The 22,419-nt window shown below is 48.0% G+C and overlaps 1 long non-coding RNA gene across 5 annotated transcripts in view; it reads right to left on the reverse strand.

The window, feature by feature from the left end:
- The window catches only part of LOC111752783 (uncharacterized), a 78,655-nt gene extending 58,569 nt beyond the window's left edge, over window positions 1–20,086 (reverse strand). The window contains exons 1-4 of one of the 5 annotated variants that reach the window (XR_010319756.1): window positions 19,398–20,086; window positions 8,232–8,690; window positions 7,420–7,556; window positions 193–1,098 (exon numbers count right to left, since the gene is read on the reverse strand). This is a non-coding gene — a long non-coding RNA (uncharacterized LOC111752783). Of the gene's footprint in view, window positions 1–192; window positions 1,102–7,419; window positions 7,557–8,231; window positions 8,691–19,397 lie in introns of all 5 variants that reach the window. The other 4 variants (XR_002787698.2, XR_010319754.1, XR_010319755.1 and 1 more) reach the window with 4 other exon arrangements.
- Between the last annotated feature and the right edge of the window lie 2,333 nt (window positions 20,087–22,419).

Raw genomic sequence — 22,419 nt, forward strand, 5'->3', positions numbered from 1 at the left:
AAAAATAGAAAGAAAAAAAAGTAAGAAAGGGAAGGAAGGAATAAAGCTAGATATATATGCTTCCAACTGCTGTTAGAATAAAAAGCCAACTTCTTAACATGGCACATGTGGTAGATGGAATTATTTGCCCAGCTCTTCCCTCTACCCGTGATGGAATCACACACCCACACCCTTTGCCATCTGACTGCATACCTTCTAGTGGACTTGTTAGCTGCTGTCAAGTCGCCTCCAACTCATGGCGACCCCACGTGTAACAGAATGAAGCATCACTTGGTCCTGCACCATCTCCATGATCATTTATATGTTTGAGTCCACTGTTACCTTCCAACTAAGAGGGCTCATCTTCCAGCATTATATTGGACAATATTCTGTTGTGATCCATAGGGTTTTCACTGATTAATTTTCGGAAGTAGATCGCCAGGCCTTTTTTCCTAGTCTGTCTTAGTCTGGAAGCTCTGCTGAAACCTGTCCACCATGGATGACCCTGCTGGTAACTGAAACACCTAGGGACTGCACTTGACTGCACATAACCTTGACTTTGTTGTTGTTACGTGCGGTTGAGTTCGTTCTGACTCATAGCGACCCTATGTACAACAGAACAAAACACTGCCCAGTCCTGCAGCATCCTTACAATCGTTATGCTTGAGCCAATTGTTGCAGCCACTGTGTCAGTCCATCTTGTTGAGGGTCTTCCTCTTTTTTGCTGATCCTCTGCTTTACCAAGCATGATGTCCTTCTCCAGGGACTGGTCCCTCCTGATAGTATGTCCAAAATATGTGAGATGAAGTCTTGCCATCTTTGCTTCTAAGGAGCATTCTGGTTGTACTTCTTCCAAGACAGATTTGTTCGTTCTTTTGGCAGGCCATGATATGTATATTCAATATTCTCCATCAACACCACAATTCAAAGGCATCAATTCTTCTTCGGTCTTCCTTATTCATCATCCAGCTTTCGCATGCATATGATGAAATTGAAAATACCATGGCTTGAGTCAGGCGCACCTTAATCTTCAAGGTGAGATCTTCGCTCTTCAACACATTAAAGAGGTCCTTTGCAGCAGATTTGCCCGATGCAGTGTGTCTTTTGATTTCTTGACTGCTGCTTCCATGGGCGTTGATTGTGGATCCAAGTAAAATGAAATAAAATGCCGTACCGTTAATGTAATACCAAAAGGTCAAAAAATGAAGTGCAATCTGTTGGTCCAAAATAGACTTTACATTGTTGATATATAAAATAAAAATATTGTAAAGTATTATTTATCTCATCTAAAAAAATAAAAAACCCATTGCCGTCGAGTCAATTCTGGCTCATAGCGACCCTATAGGACAAAGTAGAACTGCTCCATAGGGTTTCCAAGGAGTGCCTGGTAGATTCGAACTGCCGACATTTTGGTTAGCAGCTATAGCTCTTAACAACTACACCACCAGGGTCTCCTATTTCATCTTAAAGCTGTTGTATTTACATGAATGTGTACACATATTGGAGTTTCTGGGTGGTACAAACAGTTAACACACTAGGCTACTAACTGAAAGGTTGAAAATTCAAGTCCACCCAGATGCACCTCAGAAGAAAGTCCTGACGATCTACTTCCAAAAAATCAGCCATTGAAAACCCTGTGGAGCACAGTTCTACTCTAACACGCATGGGGTTGCCATGAGCTGGAGTCTACTTGATGACAACTGGGTTTTTTTTTTTTTTTTGGTACACATATTATTATGCTCATAATATATAAATAGTGTATTATATAATTTATAAATGAAGCAGATTGATGCATGGGAAGTCATGAGAATACAATCTTTCACCAGGTACCTCCCTCGGTTAATGTGATCCACTTGAAATCTATGAGACCTTGAGTAGTCTGGCCCTTGACAACAATTCCAGCCCCACCTCCTTCTACACTATTGGTTTGTTTACCAAATTCTAGCCATACTAGCTTTTTAGTGCCTCAAAAGTTTATAGCCTTCTCAGGAAAGATTTTGTCAGCCTGAGCTATTTTCAACTGTTATTTTAGCTAATTCCCACTCGAACTTCATGTCTCAGGAGGACCTCATCTAAACCTCCACTACCTTGTTAATTGCCGTCAAGTCGGCTCTGACTCATGGCATCCCATGCACAATGGAATGAAACGTCACCCAGTCCTGTGCCATCTACATGATCATTGGTAGGTTCAAGTCCATTGTTTCAACCACTGTGTATTTTGAATACCTTTCAGTCTAGGGGGCTCGTCTTCCAGCATTATATTGGACAATAGTTTGGTGTGATCAATAGGGTTTTCACTGGCTAATTTTTGGAAGTAGATGGCCAGGCCAGGCCTCTTTTCCTAGTCTGGTTTAGTCTGGAAGCTCTACAGAAACCTGTCCACCCGGGGTGGCCCTGCTGGTATTTGAAATACTGGTGGCGTAGCTTCCAGTGTCACAGCAACACATAAGCCACCACAGTACGACAAACTGACAGACATCTGGTAGCCACCTAAGTTAGCTTCTCCCTTGATTGGCCCTCTGATAACACCTTTTTTATTTTTCATAGCCCTTAACATAGTTTTAATTTCACATCTCTGTGATTATTTGATTCCTGTTTCCTCCTCCACATGAGGGCAGAGACCATAACTATTTTGTTCATCAACATATTCCCACTGGTAAGTAGTTTGGTGCCTGGGACAGTACGTTATTAAATAAATGAATAAGGCTGAGTCAGTGGAGGGCCTTAACGGAGGAAGTGGGATTTAAGCTCAATCCAAAGGTATGGGTAGAATTTCATAGAACAAAGATGTGCCCATGGGAGCTCCAGTGACTCTAGGGAGCAGTGATGGATGAAGCAGTTGGACGAGGTCAGGGGGTTACTGCTGAGACCAGGGAGGTACAGGGGCCTTCCCTATCCTGCTGTGGAGTTCCAACTTTATTCAGCAGCCAGTAGGGAGCCATGGATGGGTTTTGATCAAAGACAGGAAGTGATAAAGAGCCATAAGAACTCTGTTCTGGAAGGTGCCAGTGGTAGGGAGGCCAATAGTCTGCGTGTGCGGTGAGGAGGGCAGGGCCTAAGGGAGAAGTATCGCTAAGCAAAGATAGTCTCGGCTTGGAGGTCAGTAGAGAGAAGCGCTCATGCTAAAGGTGTTCAATAGATATTGCTCACCGATAGCGACTGATGTGGTGGAATAACTTTCGTGTTTCTGCCCTGAATAACTGGGGGGAAATGGGGTGGCTACTAAGTGATGGGGGGCAAGACAGGAGAATGGGTTAGTTTGATGGGGAAATGAGTAAGCATAATTTTATATGTGTTGAGTTTCATATGAGCACAGGATGTCTAGAAGACAATTTGGAGATGAGTACCAGAATTTGGGAAAACAGCTAGAGAAGACGCCTTAGTTTGTATTTCCCCAGAAGCAGACTCTAAGACAAGGATTTGTGTGCCCGTAGATTATAGGGAGCTGATCTCTGGAAACACTGAGAAGTGAGACAGGGAAGAGAAGGAAGCAGGGCTTCCAAGGGGTTCCTTCTGTTTCAACCCTCCTGCTGAGAATTCACATTTCTATCAAGTTCCCAGGAAGTTATATGTAAGAATCACAGTGATTCTTACATATAACTTCCTGGGAACTTGTTGGAAATGTAAATCTCCAGCAGGGAACTTGTTAGAGATGCAAACTTTCAGCAACGGGTCGAACCAGACCGAACAGGTTCAAAGCTCTGGAAGGAAGCCATTAAAGGATGAGTTTTCAAGCAAGCTACTACTATGGGCAACTGGAGCTCAGTTCTCCTGGGGATCTCCAGGAGCCAATGCAGGACATGCACCTCAGAGTTCTTCCACCTGAGGGTTATGGAGCTGAGGTATTTACACACCCCTTTTTGAGGAATGTTCCCGTGGCTCATTCATCCCTTGGCACTTCCCGGTTACTGTGTACATAGGCAGAGAGGGCTCTGACGGTCAAAGAAAGCCCTCAAGCAAGAAGACACAAATTCTGGCAGTTGGAAATCAGGTAGCTACGCACAGAAATAGAAATGGAAATGCTATTTTCGGTCCCTATTATGAACCCTGGTGGCACAGTGGTTAAAAGCTCGCCTGCTAACCAAAAGATAGGCAATTTGAATCCACCAGCTGCTCCTTGGAAATCCTATGGGGCAGTTCTATTCTATCCTATAGGGTCACTATGAGTCAGAATTGACTTGACAGCAATGGGTTTTTTATTATTATTATCATTACGTGCCAAAGGAGCCCTGGTGGCACAGTGGTTAAGTGCTTGGTTGCTAACAGAAAGGTCAGTGATTTGAACCCAAGAGTTGCTCCACAGGAGAAAAATATGGCAGTCTGCTTCCATAAAGATTACAGCTTTGGAAACCCTATGGGGCACTTTTTAATCTGCCCTATAGGGTCACTAGGAGTTGGTGTCAACTCCACTGCAACGGGCAGTATGTGCTAAGGAGCCCTGGTGGCACAAAGGTGCTCAGCTGCTAACTAACAGGTTGGCAGTTCAAACTCAGCCAAGGGAGAAAGACCTGGTGATCTGCTCCCATAAAGATTACAGCCTAGAAAACCCTATGAGGCAGTTCTACTCTATCACATGGGGTCGCTATGAGTCAAAAATTGACCCGATGGTACCCAACAGCAACAATGTTATGTGCCGGGCACATTTCCAGATACTTGCAAGTATTATCATGTTCCACCTCACAAGAACCATTTTAAAGATGATGAGGAAACAGTCTCAGAGAAGATAAGTAACAGTTATAAAGTGGCAGATCACAGATACCCACTTTGCCAAAGGAACCAGCCAAGAAGACATGGGACCATGATGCCTGCAGGGCATTGATGGGACTCAGAAGCTTCCAGCCCCAAGAGCCCACTGTAGCAAGAGGAAATGAAGACAGACAGAGAGAACTCTTAAAAGAACCACAGTAGTGATGGCCATATTTAACTCCCTGAGTAATTACTTGTCATGAAAAACAAAGCTACAAAAGAACATGAAACCCCTACTCTTGTAAGTCAGTAGTGCTGAGTGATAGTAATTCTAAGATTCTAAAGGAAATGAAGCATTTAAATAGCATGAATGTAGACAGAGATGGGAAATCCATCCATTCAGTGGCGCCTGATCCTGAAGATGAGAAAATATCACCCAAGTGAGTTCACTTTTGGGGGTTCACCTAGAGGCTGCCCCACTGAGTGCCAGCTCACACGGTTTATCTCATCTCTGGAAAAACAAGAGAAATACTGAATGGCCGGGTATTACAAACAGAACGTCAGGCTTTCTCAGCCACATCAAGGCCAAAAATAAAGGAAATTAATTTATTGATGTCATGGGCAGGCAAAGAATTGCTTTTGAAGAATTGTAGCAAATGGCTGGGAAAATATGGACCCAAAAAATTGGAAAGCTCAGTTAATGCTAAACAAATTATTAATCATTAACAGTAGTTGGAAAACAGGCCTGTGCAGGCAGATGAAAGGAACTGAGGTCGAGAAGGCTGGAGAAAGGAGAGACGATCAACTGTCTTCAAGGATGTGAGAGGTCATTAGTTATTTTCCTGTAATTTGGTGATTATTAGTGAGGCAGTGTGTGTGTAGCCAGGGGGCAGGGACAGAGGCAGGAAGGAAGGGTGATCATAGCAGAACTACCTGGGGTGCTTTTTCAAAATGCAGGTGACCCATGCCACACCTAATTTTAGCAAATCTTTCAGGGTGGGCTATCTCATCTCAATCTACTATCTGACATCTAATGTCTTACAGTCTTGTCAAAACTCCCGTTTTCATATCCTGAGAGTGGGCCTTGCCATATCTCTCCCTTCTGTGGACTTCCATGAAAAGCAAAGAGCTGGCAGAATGTTCTTCCTCCATGGTGGTCCCTCTGACCAGCGCCCTGGTGAGACCGATGAGCCCCTGAGAATAGAGCCTGGATGGCCTCGTCTACCATTGTCCCTATTGCCCCCAACCTAGTGCCCAGCACATAGTCAGATGCATGGTTATTGAACGAATGGCACAAGCATATCCCCACCACCAACTGGAATGAACACTCCTGGGCATTTCCTCAAAACAAGAGCAATTGCTAAAGGGACCATGACCTCTCTCTCACTGGAGACATGTCAAAGGAAAACGCCCACCCAGGAAGGCAGGAGATTGGGCCAATGGCCTCTTGAGAAGAATGTTAGTCCTTTCAGCCACAAGAAGCAGCAGCAGCTAGCTGAGGACATTCTATGCTGCCATGTGACAGCTCTGACTGTCGTGGTTGTCACAGCTGTCATGGCGGCCGTGGCAAGCCTGAGCTCCCTCAGGAAGGGCTGCTTAGAGAGATCTCAACTAGACTGCCCTTGTCCTGGGCCCTGGGTGATTTATAGCTTCATCCACACACACACACTCACTCATCCTGTCCACAGCCTGAATCTGGGCTAAGGCCCATAAAATAGGCAACAGCTATTGGCAAATTCATTAATTAGGATTCTGTTTGTACTTTTATTGTGAAGGAAAATCATTTGTCAGCTTAAAGTCAGACCCAGTGCCTGATGAGAACTGTTATTCTAAGAAGGTATCGACTGACAATGATTCTACGTGGCATTCTCTCTCTCTCCCTCCGTCACTGCCATCCCACTCCACCCCACCCCCTCAGCCAGAGAAAGACTCCTGGCCCTCCACTTCAAACGGGGCCTGCCCAGGCCCCTTCTTCCTTGCCAACAGAACCCCAATTTTGTTCAAGTAAAGGGCAGCCGCGTGGGTCAAGGGTGACTGGCCCCCTCCCAACTCCAGAAGGCGAAACTTGATTAATCAAACCAGTCATGGCCATTCCATTTCCTGCTGGGGTTCCTTCAAAATGACACATGGAAGGAACAGTCCCTCTCAAGCCTTTGGACCTGGGCTGGGATATGACACCTGGAGCTAATGAAGCCCTCCTGTGAACATGAAGAGGCAAGCTGGAGGATCAGCTCCAACGTGCTAAAGATGGCAGAGCAGAAATGTAGAAAGAACCTGGATCTTTGAGGACAGCAATGAACACGGAATTAACCAGTTCAGGAATTGTCCTACCTTAGGCTTCTTTGTTACAGGAGATAATCATCTTCCTTTGCCTAGGCCATTTTGAGTAGGGTTTCTGTCATTAGAGTTGAAAGCATCTAACATAGCTGCAAACATCCTGCTACGTCTTAACCAGCTAAAATGAAAACAACCTCCAACTGCCCGTTCTAATAATGGCAATCCCCCTGTTCTAGATAACCTCATGTGATTGTTCAGACCCTACCTAGACTCTGTTCACTCTGCCTTTGCTGGGAAAAAAACTGAATGTCTTCCCAAGAACCACTTTCCCATCAGGCCATTTTACTATCACTGGTAGAATCCCTCCATAAAAAGAAAAAACAGAAGTTTTAGGCAAGAGATCACACACGCACACACATACACACACTGATCCTATATGCAGTGTGGGTTGTTGAAATATACTGAGACCCAGTTTACCTGTTGAGGACCGCAAGATCAAGGTCATATCTTTTGGGCTGAGGCCAGATCTTCTCTAAATTGTAAAATCCCTCCTAGTGTCCTCAGACACAGAGTCAGCTGAGCAGGCCAGCTGGGCAGTTGCCCAGAGCACCAGTCTATTAAAAAAAAGAGGGTCCAAAATACCGCTGGAATAAATAGAAATGCCCATGCCAGTTGACTCAAGTCTCCACATGCTCCCACCAAAGTAAACAACATCCTTATATGGAATTTTCAAAAACACCCCTGGCTGGCACTGACCCCTCTCTTTGGGTATTTTTGCAATACACACATATAGCTGTGATCAGCTGAAATTCTGAAACCAAATAAAGTGTGGTGTAGCTTCCCTACTTACCAGAGACAATGATTCATTTTATTATATAATTTGTAAAACCTTCAAGATACTCCCCGAAATTGTCTGTCTTGAGAAATGGCCAAAGAAAACTCATGTGAGGAAAAGAACTACAAAAAATGTAAAACATTTTGCCATTTTTTTTTAGATCATTAACTTTTCTTTAGCCGAGAGAAGTAAATTAGTGAGTGAATCTATCCGTACAAAAGAATTTTCAATTAATAAGTTTGGCAGAGTCTGCTTCTTTCCTCCCGGTATCCTTTTCCCCTTTTCTCAGGGGAATCAACTAAGAAGCAGCAATTTTACCTGCCCACATGGCCATTCAGAATAAAGACTACATTTCCCAGCCTCCCTTGCAGCTAGGGGTGACCATGATCATGGGAATAAGTTCTGGCCAATGAGATATGATCAGAAGTATTATGTGACAATTCTGGGAGCCTACCTTAAAAGGTGGTTGGCAGCCTCTGCTTCTTGATTCTTTCCTACATTCTGATGGCTGGAATGCAGACATGCTAACTGGAGCTTGGCAATCGTCTTGGACCATGAGGTAATCTTGAGAATAGAAACTAGGCAGGGCAGAGCAATGGGATAGAAGCCCCTAAGGACTTCATAGAGCAGAACTTCCATGTCAGCTTTAGACTGCTTACCCCCAGTCTGCTGCATGAGAGAGGAATAAACCCTTGACTTGTATAAGTCACTGATGTTTTAGATCTGTTACTTGCAGCCAAATGCTGTTCTGAGAGTAAGTCTGTTTTTTCCCTGTATGAAGGGCCACCAAATTATTTCCCTGCACACAGTACTGTTGAGTCTTTGTCTGGAGTTGATCAGAAAAAGCAGGGCTCTCTCTCCTGGTCTGGCTTTCCTGTAGGCACTGCTGGGTGGTAAGTGGTATGATGGTGACCTTTCCAAGAGAGAGATCAGGTATTAGAAAGGGCAGGGTCCCAACTCCTTATGAATTGGAAGTGAGCCACTGTGATGGTTTTAAAACACGTCTAAAACTTCTTGGACCATTCCTCCCATCAAGAGATAAGTTCTAATTCCCCTCCTCTTGAAAATAGGCCAGTCTCAGTGACTACTTCTAACAAATAGAATATGATAGAAGTGATGCTGTGTGACTTCCAAGTTTAGGTCAAAAAAGACGATACCGCTTCCACTTGGCTCTCTCTCTCTTGGGATGCTTGACCTTGGAACCCAGCCACCATGTTGTGAGGAAGCCAAGCAGCTATTTGGCAAGGCCATGTATAGACATTCTGATTGACAAGTCCAACTAAGGTCTCAGCCTACAGCCAGCATTAAACTGCCAGACTTGAGGGTGAGTGGGCTGTCAGCTAATTCAGTCTCCAACTTTGAGCCACCCAACTGACACCAAATGGAACAGAGATGAGCTAGCCCTTCTGAGCCCTGCCCAAACTGTATACTCTTGAGCAAAATTTAAATGGGCATTATTTCAAGCCACTAAGTTTTGGAACGGTTTGTTATATAAAAAAAAAAAATTTTTTTTTTATATAGTGGGAGATAATTGCAACAGCCGCCTGCTCTGCCCCACAAGCCTGCATGCCAGCTTATGTGGGTCACCTACTACCACTGAGGCTTCTGGAAAGTTCTAACCTCATTTCAGTGGGCTCCTGAGTAGAAAGCAAGGGTCCTGGACCACACCTGGGGATGAAGGGCTAAATGGGGCACAGGTTGGTAGTGTCAAGTGTCCGAGCGGGGAGAAGGTCCAGGCAGAGGGAGCGAGCTGCCCCTCTATACTTGGCATACACATGGGCATGGGAGAAGAACCTGGGGCCAGAATCACAGCCCCAGGGCCTACATGCAGCACTACTCACCCCCCATCCTACCACCTGGAGATTCTCCTTCTAGGTTTCACTTCCGAGGGCTGGATTCCACGTCATTAAGGTTGGCGGGCATTTCCTAGGTGGACCCTGACATTTCTGGGAGGATTTCTCTAAATGAAGCCCTGACCCCCAACAGCACAAAGAGAGGGCTGAGACACTTTCTAAGAGACCCGCATGGTGAGAGAATTGCTGAGGCTTTTTGCTAAAAGTCCAAGGTCCCACTGAGAGAGAGAGAAAGAGAGTACGAGGGAGGAATGTAGGAAAGAGAGAAGACCCCAGACCATTGTTGTTGTGATTGACTCAAGGGAGGGCTTTGTCCAGGTGCGTCCTCAGCAGCACAATCCCATGCAGGGATTCCCTGCAGGTAGATGACTGGGGGACATATGCTAGGAAACCCCCATCCTCATATCTCACACGGCGGCAGCCCCCCTGCTGTTCAGCATTGCCCTCTTCTTGCGGTCACGTGTCAAATGCTGATTCTCCCAGAAGGCGCCACCCCTGCAGTGTGTGTGTCTGTGTCTGTGTGTATCTGTGTGTATACACACGACTGTGTGCCTTTACCTGCCAAGCAGCAGGAGATACGAAGGCTGGGAGAACCCTCTGGCCAGGGCACGGGGAAGATGACACCTGAAGATACTGCCTGAATCACCTGCATCTGTTCCTTGAAGCAGGTCATCTGGAAGCCTCTCCTCAGCTCTGCCAAGCCTGCACTCCTCCATGCAACAGCTGTAGACCTTTCCTCAGCGCTGCCTTTGTGCTTTGAATGCAAGTGTATTTATGTCTGATTCCCCCATTCCCACCCTCCGTTCCTGAAGGTGAAGGAAGGGAGGGAGGGAGGGAGGGAGGATAAGTGTGGAAAGAAAGGAAGGAAGATGGGGAAGGGATGAGGGAGGATAAGGGTGTGAAAGAAGAAAGGAAGGAATGGAGGGAGGAGAGGAGGGAAGGAGGGAGCATGAGGGTGGGAAGGAAGAAAGGGAGGAAGGAAGGGAGGGAGGGAGGAAGAGAAGGAAGAAAGAGGATGGGAAGGATCTATAAAGCTGGGCTCAAGGACACTTCTACCTCCCTACTCCATTTCACCTCACCTTCTCAGTGCTCCCTCTATTTCTCATTGAGGGCACCAGGCAAGAACCCCTTAGCTACCCTGCTGCTGTCAGCCCCTATTTGAGCACGAGCCTAGCAGAGCTGCACTACAACCAACGTAGACAATCTGGCAGAACTCCAAGACTTCCAGGTTAGGACCGTACTTTGTAACATGTTCCTGAGCAATCTATCGTTCATTCAGAAAATTCTCAATCAACATTCATTCCACAGTCGTGGGCCAGGCCCTGTCCTAGGTCCCTGCTTCCATGGAGCCAACATTCTTCTGGGGGAAACAGACAACCAGCAAATAAATGAGGAGATGGCAAATGGCAGTTTGTCCTATGCTAAGAACCAAAACAGGATGCTATGGTGGAGAGACTGGGGTGACACTTTAGGTGGGTGGGCAGGGAAGACCCCCCTCAGGTGACCTGCAAGCTGAGGTCTAAAGGACACGAAGAAGCCAGGCATGGTGATGATTGAACGGAAGTGTATTCCAAGCAGAGAGAACAGCTCATGCAAAGGCCCTGAGGCAGGAATGAGCTGCATGCACCCTACAGATAGCAGAAAGACCAGTGTGCCTGGACTTCCCCAGAAGAATGACGACTGATGCTATCAGAGCCAGATCACATGGGCCTTAGTGGACAAAGACAAGGAGCTTGGATTTTTAACTGGGATCAGGGAGGAGAGGTGACCTAATGGGATTTCTACTTTTTAAAAATTGCTCAGGACACAAGATATTTTATGATTTCAAAGGGGGAAATAGTAACTTTACATGGAGAAAGCTGGCTGACACCATCTTAAGCAAGTAATCAAAGTGAACATCAGCAGTAATGGGACAAATGGACATCAGGTGCCCCTGATATGATGCACAGGGAAGGACCCACATCACTTCAGTGGGATTCTTGCCCAAAATGCATATCCTGAATCTGGTCATGAGGAAACATCAGACAAAGCCAAACTAAGGGGCAGGCTGCAAAACAACCAGCCTGTGCTTTTTCAAAAGTGTTCACATCACTGAAGACAAAAACAGACTAAGGAAATACGCCCGATTAAAGAGATACTACGACTGAATACGGTGCACCATCCTGGATCAGGTCTCGGGGCAGGAAAAAATATTTTTTCTTTTGTTATAAAAGACATTAGTGGGACTACTGGTGAAATTTGAATAAGATCTACAGATCAGGTTACGGTATTGGCTCAGTGTTAATTTCCTGGGTTTGCTAGCTGTACTGTGGTTATTTAAGAGAATGTCCTTGTATGTATATAGGAAATACACCCTGAAATATTTAGGAGTAAAGCGGTGTTGTGTCTGCAACTTATTCTCAGAGGTTTCTGGGGGGGAAATGTGTGTGTGTGTCTGTGTGTGTGTCTGTGTCTGTGTGGAGAGGGGGTGAGAGAGGAGATAGAAAAAGGTAAGGCAAATTGATAAAATGTTAACATTCTGGGAATCTGTGAAGGGGATACAGGAAACCTCTGCACTATTTTTGCAAATTCTCAACTCTGAAATTATTTCAAAATCAAAAGTTTATAAAATAAAAATTTTAAAGTTCACACTGGCTACTGAGGGGAGAACACATATTGGGGGAGGAGGAGGGACACTAGGGGAGTAAGGGCCAGGGTTGAGGGGCGCTGCCCTTGGCCTGGGGCACCCTGCTTGGAGGCAAACAAGGACCAAGGCCCTCCAAAGCAGAGAAATCAGGACTCAGTGGGCTTCTCCTCTTCAGAAAGCCACTCAGCCCCCCGCTGTTTGGATAACAAGGGCCCAGCCAGTGCCCTCAGCTGCCGAATGGCTCTTACGACCTTTCTTTGCAGCCACACTGAAGAACAATCAAACATGAAAGCCTAGGGAGGCCGGTGCAATGTGGCCAGCGCTCAGCTCTGGGAAGCTGGTCAAGGGGGGTAGGGAGGCACAGGCTGTAGGGCCCATTGTCTGGTCACCTCATCCCCCAGTGTCCCCACCACCCCAGCCCCCTTGGCTAGCCTCAGCCCCTCAGGCGACAAGGCTCTTCAGGCCCCAGAGGGCCTTTGTCAAGACCCTTTTGACCCCAACCGGGGCAGGCCAGGGCCCGGTTCTGACAGAATAAAGGAGCAGGCCACCTCGGGCCACCCCGCCTCGGCCTGGTGCGGGGACACGTGGCACAGTCAGCAAGGCTGTCTAAACAAGCATGGGTTTAGCCGCACACCAGGCGCCACACTCATTAAACACAGGGCCAGTCTCGGTCCTAATCTGATGGGGCCGCCTCCAGCCACCCAGTTCCTGCAGGTGGACGGGTGTGTCTCCATCCTGAGCACGTCTCAGTGAATGCCGGGTGGTCTTATGATTCCCTACAAATGAGCCTCCTGCCTGAGGACAGAGAAGCCTCCTTCTCCCTCCTTCCTTTCTCATGCACATAAACTAACAGCCCTGTCAGGGAGGAGAGAGAGGCTGACACAGCACATGTGACTGTCACTGCCTCTAGGAAGAGAACTTTTGCGGAACTCCTTCCCCTGCCCAAGAAGTGCCTTTCAGAAGATTTGACACAATGGCCCACAATCCTGGATTAGAAGCATTCATGGATTGCAGAAAAAGCAGGTCCAAATGTAGACATGGTGATAGATTGCTATCAGCAGGCCCCTAGGAGAGGCTGCTCCTTTATTCTTCCGAACTCTTTCATGGAGATGGCCCAGGCGTGGTGACTCAGACGCTCCAGAATTCAGAGCAGCCAGGGCCAAGGCCTGGGTGGTGGAGTCAGCCTGTGTGTTGGGCCCAGCCCCTGGCATCCAGCCAGCTGGGAGGCTGGAGACGGAGGTTTGCAGGCTCATAAAAAGAAATTGCTTGTTCCATGTGGGGAAACTGGAACCCTTATCCATTGCTGGTGAGAATGCAAAATGGTACAGCCGTTGTGGAAAACAGTGTGGCGCTTCCTCAAAAAATGAAAAATAGAGCTACCATATGACCCAGCAATTCCACTCCTAGATATATACCCAAAGGTCTTGAAAGCAGAGACTCCAAAAGAGATATGTATGCCAATGTTCACTGCAGCACTATTCACAATAGCCAAAAGGTAGAAAAAACCTAAATGCCCATCAGCAGGTGAAGGGATAAACAAAATGTGGTACATACCTACAGTGGAATACTACTCAGCCAGAAGGAGAAATGAAGTTTTGATACATGCTACAGTATGGATGGAGTTGGAAAACATTATGCTGAGTGAAATAAATCAGTCACAAAAGGACAAACATTGTATGACCTCATTTATATAAAAAGACAAGAAAAGGCAAATGTATAGAGACCAAAGTTTGTCAGTGGCTACCAGAGGCAGGAGGAAGGAGGAAAAGAGGGGTTAACAGTCATGGAAAAATTGCATTGATTAAGGGTAGGGTTGCACAGCTGATTATTGTAATTGCCGTCAATAAGTTGTACATCTGTAAAAAGTTGAATTGGCAAAAGTTGTGTGATACATATATTTACAACAATGACAAAAAAAAAAAAAAAGACTAGCTGCTGAGGCTGCTTATGTACAACCAAACACCTCATGGGATTTTGTTCCTTGGTTTGGAGGTTTAGGGTCCTGGTTTCGTGGGACATCCCAGTTAATTGTCCTAACAACTTATTTAGTGCTCCTGTTCTACCTCCTAGTTCTTTGCATAGTGCCTGGGGCCTTAAAAGCTTTCAAGGGGACATCCAAGGCACAACAACTGGTCTCTATTCACCTGGAGCAACAGAGGAAGAAGGAGAGTCGTGATTAGGAGGAGGAAATGGAATGTGTGGCTAATTGCCTCCATGAACAACTGCCTCCTTTGCCATGAGACCAGAAGAACTGGATGGTGCCCGACTACCATTACTGAACATTTTGATCAAAGATTCCTTAGAAGAATCCTGATTAAAAGGGGGAAAATACAGAACAGAATTTCAAATTCTCATGGACTGTAGACTTTCTGGAACCATGGAGGGTAGATGAACCCGTGAAACTATTGCCCTGAGATAATCTTTAAACCTTAAACCAAAAACATGGCCTGAAGTCATCTTAAAACCAAGCAATAAAAAAAAAAAATAGCTTAGCTTAACTAGTAGAAAAGGTCTGCCTTGAGCATTATGCTCTTTTAAGATCTATCTATGTGGGATCAAATTGACAACAGCAACTCCGAAGATTAAATAGGAACCTTAGGGGGCAGTGAGTTGATGTTAATGGGGGAGAAACAACTCAGGAGAGTGAGAATGATGGCACAACTCGAAGAATGTAATCAGTGTCACTGAATTGTACATGTAGAAATTGTTGAATTGGTGTATGTTTCGTTTAATCTCAACAACTGCAACAAAATAAATAAAATTTAGAAGAAAAAAATTTTCTTGTTCCTCCGCAAGACGGGAGAGCGCACCAGGTTCCACGGGGAAAGAAGACAGGTGCTGCTGGGGCCGGGCTGTTCATGCCCAGGACGATGTCATCCTGCTGGTCAGGTGGCTGGCAAAACCTCACCCTGCCTCAGAGATCGGCTGCTTCTTCTGGGCAGGCGGCAGCCAGGCCAAGGAGGGCCTGCACTGCCTACCCAGGTGCAGGTGACCCAGCTGCAGGTAAGAAAACTGGGGTGCAAGGCCCCCACTAAGATCTTCCTCTCCCCCACTTCCCCATGGCAGGGCGTTTAGGAAACTTGGGGCGGTAAAGGGGCGATGGCCCACACCTTCCAAGTTAGCCCAACTGCTCAGACTTGAGTACTCAAATGTTTTACCCCACATGGGGCAAGCCTAAGATTTTTTTCCTATTTTTCAGCGTCCACTCGATGGCAATGGGTTTTTTTCTCTTAATTTGAAAAGGCACAGCATCCAGCAATGTTTCTCAAATGCTCTCTGGTATAGGACCAGTTTTAATTTTGTCTCTTACGTTAATTTCCGAATCATCAGAGACTAGTACTTTTGTAAAACACAGTAAAAAATTATTTGCTAGAAAAATGAAATGAAAAAGAAACACAACATATAAATGCAAGCCCAGATTTTTTATCATTAGATTAAACAGACATACAAATACTCTGTCCAATGGTGGTAAAAGTCTCTAAACACTCACTCTCAATGCCTATACTTATCTCATCGAGGACAGGTGCCAGACAGTTTGTGGAGTGGCACTGGTCTGGGGACCACATCGAGTAAAAAAAAAGTAGTGGTGGCTAAATTCAAGGTCAAGATGTGTGAGGTCTGATCCTACCTTGGACACTAAGTGGCTGCATGGTTTCCTCCTCTAAGCCCTGTTGTTGTTGTTGGATGCCATCAAGTCCATTCCGACTGTAGTGACCCTATATGACAGAGTAGAACTGCCCCCATAGGGTTTCCTAAGCTGTAATCACTACAGGAGCAAATTGCCATGTCTTTTCTCCCGAGGAGCGGCTGGTGAGTTCGAACTGCTGACCTTTAGGTTAGCAGCTGAGTGCTTAACCATTATGCCACCAGGGCTCCTTCTATAAGCCCTACTACCTTCATTTGTGCATAGCAGAATCATACATTTACCCACACCAGAGTCAGGTGTGCAAAGAACAATGTCAGTTCTTCACTTTGTCTATAGCTGATCTGTTCTTTCTCAGCATAGCAGAAAGGGGTGGGGTGATCAAGCTTTAGTTGTGTAGAGTAGACCAAGTCCAGAGCATTTGTTTAAATGGTCCCTTTAAGCAAACGCACAGTCTTTCTCCAATTTCTATCTAGCTGCCCCTCTCTTCTACAAGACAGTGTTTGGGTGTATGGGGTAGGAGAATAGAGCTTATGCCAGCACTTCTAACTTGACTATGCACACGAATCCCCTGGGGATCTTGTTAACATGCAGATGCTGATCCAGCAGGTCTGGGTGGGGCCCAAGAGTCTACATTCCTAAGGAGCTCCCAGGTAAGGCCAAGGCCAGTGGTCCTCAGACCACCCTTTGAGTAACAAAGGGAGTAGAATGAGGTTCTTGGACCTCCACGGCACCCCCTAGAAGCTTCCAGATATCTGCAGCAGAGTGGTTGGTCTTGGCTGTCCCCGAAATGGTGATTGCTGAGGTGCCAAACTGAAGTCTGAGGGAGGAGAACTCCTGGTCTGGCCAGGAGTCGCCTCCCCCTGCCCCCAACTCTACCTACCCTTAGCTCTCACTGGTGCTATGGAATCCTTGGAGACTCTGTGACATCCCCCGTCTGGACCCCGGCCTAGGCCCACTGGCTCTCAACACAGCTACCTTCCATCATCCCCTCTCAGGGGCCCAGGGGAACCACTGGGTACCATTGTTGGCCCCAAGAACCAAGGGCAGCTCTGGAAACCACTCTGTACCACCAAATTTTCTTTCATGTGGTGTCCACCAGACAAGTGTGGGGTTCAGCCTCTGGAACTGTATCCTCTCAGAGCCCCAAATACAAACAGAAGCAAGCACGCCGCTGCCTGACACATACCCTCACTTCTGGAAAGTACTTCCCTCAGGCCAGGTCCCAGTGCCGCCGTCAGAACTCCTGGTTGCTCCCCCTAGCTCGGGCTCCATATTCCCACAGTCCCCCTAACCAGCAGGAGCATGCTCTCCCCCATTCTCTTCCTATCTGGTTAGGACTTCCCTCTTGATATGTTAGGTAGGAACCAAAGAAATTTGGGAAACCTTTTTTCTCTCTGGACAATGCCTGGCTTTCAACCCAATTTTCTCCCTGTTAGATTCGAACAAAGCTTGTTATCGTGTGTACCCTCTAGTTGATTCCAACTCATCCCAAACCCATTGCCCTCTAGTTGATTCCTACTCATAGTGACCCTATATGACAGAGTAGAACTGCCCCATGTGATTTCCTATGCTGTAATCTTTATGGAAGCAGATCACCAGGTCTTTTCTCCTGCAGAGCCACTGGTGGGTTCGAACCACCGAACTTTAGGTGAGTAGCTGGACCCTTAATCATTACACCACCAAAAATCAAAAACCAAACCCGTTGCCATTGAGTCAATTCTGACTCAGAGTGACCCCCATAGGATAGAGTAGAACTGCCCTGTAGGGTTTCCAAGGAGCACCTGGTAGATTCCAACTGCTGACCTTTTGGCTAGCAGCTTTTGTTAGCCGCTGAAATCTTAACCACTGTGCTACCAGGGCTCCATCGCACCACACATAAACACACACACACACACACAAAACCAAACCCATTGCCATCAAGTTGATTCCGACTCATAGCAACCCTATAGGAGAGAGTAGAACTGCCCCATAGGGTTTCCCAGGAGTGGCTGATAGATTCGAACTGCCCACCTTTTGGTTATCAGCCGAACATTTAATCACTGAGCCACCAGGGCTCCTTAATTTGGACTTCCCTGAGAAGCAGTAGCTGCTCTTCCCTGAAGCTCTGAGATCCACTGGAAATCCATGTGAAAATACTTCCAAAAATGATCCCTGCTACATGTAAAATGAAGAAGTCTCTCTCTTCAGCCCCAAGAATCTATGAAAGGGCCAATGTCTTGGAAACCGATCACCATTCCTAGAGAAGCCTGCAGCTGGGACCTCAGCTAACTCCATCATCCCGCAACTAAGTAGTGAGCACCTACTGTGTGTCATGTACCAAGGGGTGGACGGGGGAGGCAGGGTGAACCAGACAATCAAGGTCCTGCTTGCAAAACATTCACAAGATATCATTGGTGGCACAAACAGTTACGCTGGAGGTTTAAATCCACTCAAAGGTGCCTTGGAAGAAAGGCCTGGCAATCTACTTCCAAAAGGTCACAGCCTTGAAAGTCCTATGGAGCACAGTTCCACTCTGAAACATATGAGGTCAGCTTGAGTCAGAATTGACTCCCTGGCAACTGGTTTGAGGTGGGGTTTTTGCCCCTTTGGTGGGCGCTGTGGTGCACCACCCAGGGCCTCCTTCAAAGAAAGGCTTGCTGCCCAGCCCTCAGTCCTCAGCTCCCTCAAGGTTGGCTCAACTGCGGAAAGCTGCCTCCCTGAAGACCACGCCCTCCTGGGGATGACCCACACCCAGCAACTGCTCAACAGAGCGCTGCAGGGCTATCAACTGGGGACTACTCTGCTGGGCCAGCATAGCTCCAGAGGTGGTGGGGGTGGGGCTTGGCCGAGCCTGTTGCAGCAGTTCAACTTTTCCTGTGTTCCCTCTGCTTCCTTCCCCTCCCTTCCCCAGGTGTGGCTCCCAGGGGCTCTCCTTAATAAACATCCCGAACACTAATTTGCATCTCAGAGTCTGTTTCTCAGAGAACCCAACCCTCAACACGCCCAGTCCCTGGGAGGTGAGGAGATGGGAAAGCAACAAGTAATTCTCCCTGGGCTCATTCTGAAAAAGAGCAGAGCCACAAGGCTGTGCCTGGGGACAGACCCCGCTCTGCCCTTGCAGCCAGCAGCAGAAGTGGAAGCTACCCCTCCAGGGAGGCAGGCCTTTGCTTCTCCAGCCCTCTCCTCTGAGGAGAGCCCTGGAACTAGCATCTGGAAGACCAGAGAGGAAGAGGAGCCCAAGGAGAGGAAAGCAAGCAGTAATGGTGCTGTGGTACAGGGAGGGAGCACAGGCCTAGTGTTCAGGAGAGGCAAGTTCCAGGCTGGGCTGGGTACCCTGCACAGACCACACTTTTCTCTGGGCCTGACCCCTCACCTCCAATGAAAGGCGTGCCTTTGTGGATGAGGTAGCCTCTAGGGCCTTCTGGCTCTGACATTCCCACCCTGAGCTAGGCTATGTTTGTGCCCTGGGCCTCATAGATGTGGCCAAGAGAGCTGAGAAGGTAGCGCAGAACTCACCAAGGGAAATTCCCCTCTCCTCTTCAGATAGGCGCTGAAAGCCTCCATTTTTGCTGTCTGTTCCACATGGGAAGGCCCAGGCCCTGCAGAGGGGGTCCAGACTGAGTGTCCACAGCTCCTAGTGGGGCAAGGCCTGGCCTCACGATTGCCTCTTGGCTGGATTGCAGAGCCGAGAGCTGTTGGCTGTAGCCTTGAGGCGTGGCCTACAACCTCACACTGTGTAAACCCACAGCTGGCTGTTCCACACCAAGAAGCGGAGAAGAGAGGGTGTTCCGATGGGCTGTGGCCACCATGGCTATCTGGCCTTCAGTTTCCCCACCTACGAGGGGTGCGAGCTTGACAATCTCCAAGGTTGTTCCCAGCTCCAATATGCAAATGGTTTGCCCCTCACTGTAGAATATAATCAGAGATAGAAGAGGCTGTCCACATGGCCTCAAACTCAGGGAGTCTCCACAATCTTACCATGGCCTGCTTTTTCTCTTGTTCCTCTGCTTGCTCCTCTTGCAACACCACCACCACACCCGAGGCAGCTTAGGGTGTCTCTCTCAGGAGAGAAGCCTGGGGCCACTCCCAATGCACCAAGCACAGGCTCCTCTTAGGAAGGAAGAGAGGCCCTTTCTCTAAATATTTTCTCTCCAGGTTTGGCTGAAGATGGCCACAGCCAGGGGGCTCGGAGAGTGAACCAGTCCTGCCAAGAGCCGCCTGAAGACTGCCATTGTGAAGAAAACGCAGGGAACGGGGCTGGCCCACTCCCAGGCAGCAAAGGGACAAGACCCACCCTCCCCTTCCTGGGTTCAAGCCAGGGTACCTACTGTGGCTGGGAGGGAGTGCTCAGGCCAGGCAGACCCCAGAAAACAGCCGCAGCCCTCCAGTCGGCTGCCGTGTATTTGTTTTCACAGCTGCTTCTCCAGCTCTGCTGTTCCAGTGAGCAAAGGAATCTGTTTGTCTGAGAAAAAGAATGTGGCAAAGAGGCGGGAGGCGGCCCTGGGCAGCCCAGGCAGCCTCAGCAGCTACGGGGGCTTGCCAAAACGAGCCAGACACCCAGGGGAGTCACCCAAAGGCCTGGAGGCCAAGGTCAGGGACTCAGAGACACTCTTGTCTCCTCCTCAACTCGCCCGACGACCCTGCTTCTCCGAGGGCCAGGGCTTTGCCCAGAGTCCTCAAGGCAGGTGCCAGCCTGGCCGCCTGAACACGTCACACAGAGGCCCACCCGCCTGAAGCATTCATTTGCTTCTTTCTCATTTATAGACGAGCACCCCCCACCCCCAAACACACACACAGACACTCTGAGAAGGAAGTCAGTCAGCTGTGTGTACGAGGAGCAAGCACATAGGACTGAAAGCAAACAAGTCTGCAGCCAGGCCTGCAGTGGGCTTGGAAATAAAGAAAACACAGAGGTGTCGAGAGACGCCCCAAAATCCCCTACCCTGGCCCCAGCCCCAAGGCCAGTCTGGTGCCAGCACAGCCAAGGGAGGCAGAGCTGAGCCCAGGAAGAGGGGAGGCTATCTGCAGGGCTGGAGCTCTAGCCACAGCTCCCCACCTCCCCCCGCAACCCGCCGGCCTGTCATCCTTGTTCTGGAGAGTTCCAGACATCCCAGCAGAAGCCGAGGCAGGGCCAGTTCAAAGGTCACCCTCGTTTGGGTGGTTCTGGCCATGGTAACATTTGAGATCACCCTTAATACCCACACCCTTCTCACCAATCACCTAGACTGCCCAGGAAGTTGCCCTGGGGACAGGGACAGGGGTGGAAAGGGGACACAGCTTCAGGCTAAATTTTCCAGATACACCAGGCTCACATCCCTAAGTAGTCTGGTTTGGTTCGAAAAATTCCCCATTGCTACTGAGATCTGATGAGCTTAGGTTGAATCCCCTGGGTGTGTGGGAGTAGAATCTATAATAACTATTCCTTCTAGTTAGTCTTTCCTGGTCAGATCCGTAATCTAGGCACAGGAGGTTAAGTGACTTGCCCAAGGTCATGTAGCTAAAAAGTGACCAAGGGAAAGTGTCTTAGGCCGGGCTCTCCCAGAAGCAGTCCTCGAGACAAGGATTTGGGGCCAAGTGATTTATCTGGGAATGGGGCAGTGAGGCAGGGAAGACAGGCAGCAGAGGATCTGTTACCAAGCAAGTCACTAAAATGAGAAACTGGGGTCACTCCGACTGGGCCCCTCTGAGAGACTGAGAATAATAGGCCTGAATGTTTCCCCACCTCGGGGTGAGGGAGCTGGGGTATTGCTCCTCTAGTTCCCAGGAGTGTTGCCGCCAAGAATGAAGACATTCTCATGCCCTCGGAGTATGTCCAAGATTGGTGAGTGCCAAGGGGATTTGGGCAGGACAAGGCAGCATCTGCCCCAGAAAAGTGACCACAGTTCTATGTGAATCCAGAGTCTTACTGGGTTTCTTGCACCAGACTTCCTCTCACCTGGTTCCTGATCCTTGAATCTTCAAGGCCCATCAGCTGGTCTTCCATGAGGTCAGCCTGTCAGTAGTTGTGGTGGGTGAGACTAGGTATGGGGGATGTTGAGATAGACACAGACACACACACACACACACACACATGTGCATGTGCACACACACACGCACAGGCACCAGTATGCACCGCGTGAATGAGTTTGGCATTGTTGGCAGCTGATTGGTGATTCCCTGGAGGCCTGTGAGGCTGCACCTCATAGGTTCTCGGGGGCTGGCTTAGTTATCCAGTGTTGCTATAACAGAAATATCACAAGTGGGTGGCTTTAACAAACAGAAATTTGTTCTCTTACAGTCTAGGAGGCTAGAAGTCCTAATTCAGGGCACCAGCTCCAAGGGAAGACCTTCTTTCTCTGTCGGCACTGGGAAAAGGTCCCTGTCTCATTTCAACATCTGTGGGCCTGGAGTTCCTTGGAGATCTCTATGTGTCTTGGCATCAATTTTCCCCTGGGTCTAGGAGGTTCTCAGCCCACGGACTCTGGGTCCAAAAGATGCACTTTGCTCCCAGCTTTTCTTTCTTGGTGGTAGTGAAGTCCCTCTCCTATCTGCTAGCATC

The sequence above is a fragment of the Loxodonta africana genome, chromosome X (assembly GCF_030014295.1).
Source record: "Loxodonta africana isolate mLoxAfr1 chromosome X, mLoxAfr1.hap2, whole genome shotgun sequence".
NCBI classification, from domain to species: domain Eukaryota; kingdom Metazoa; phylum Chordata; class Mammalia; order Proboscidea; family Elephantidae; genus Loxodonta; species Loxodonta africana.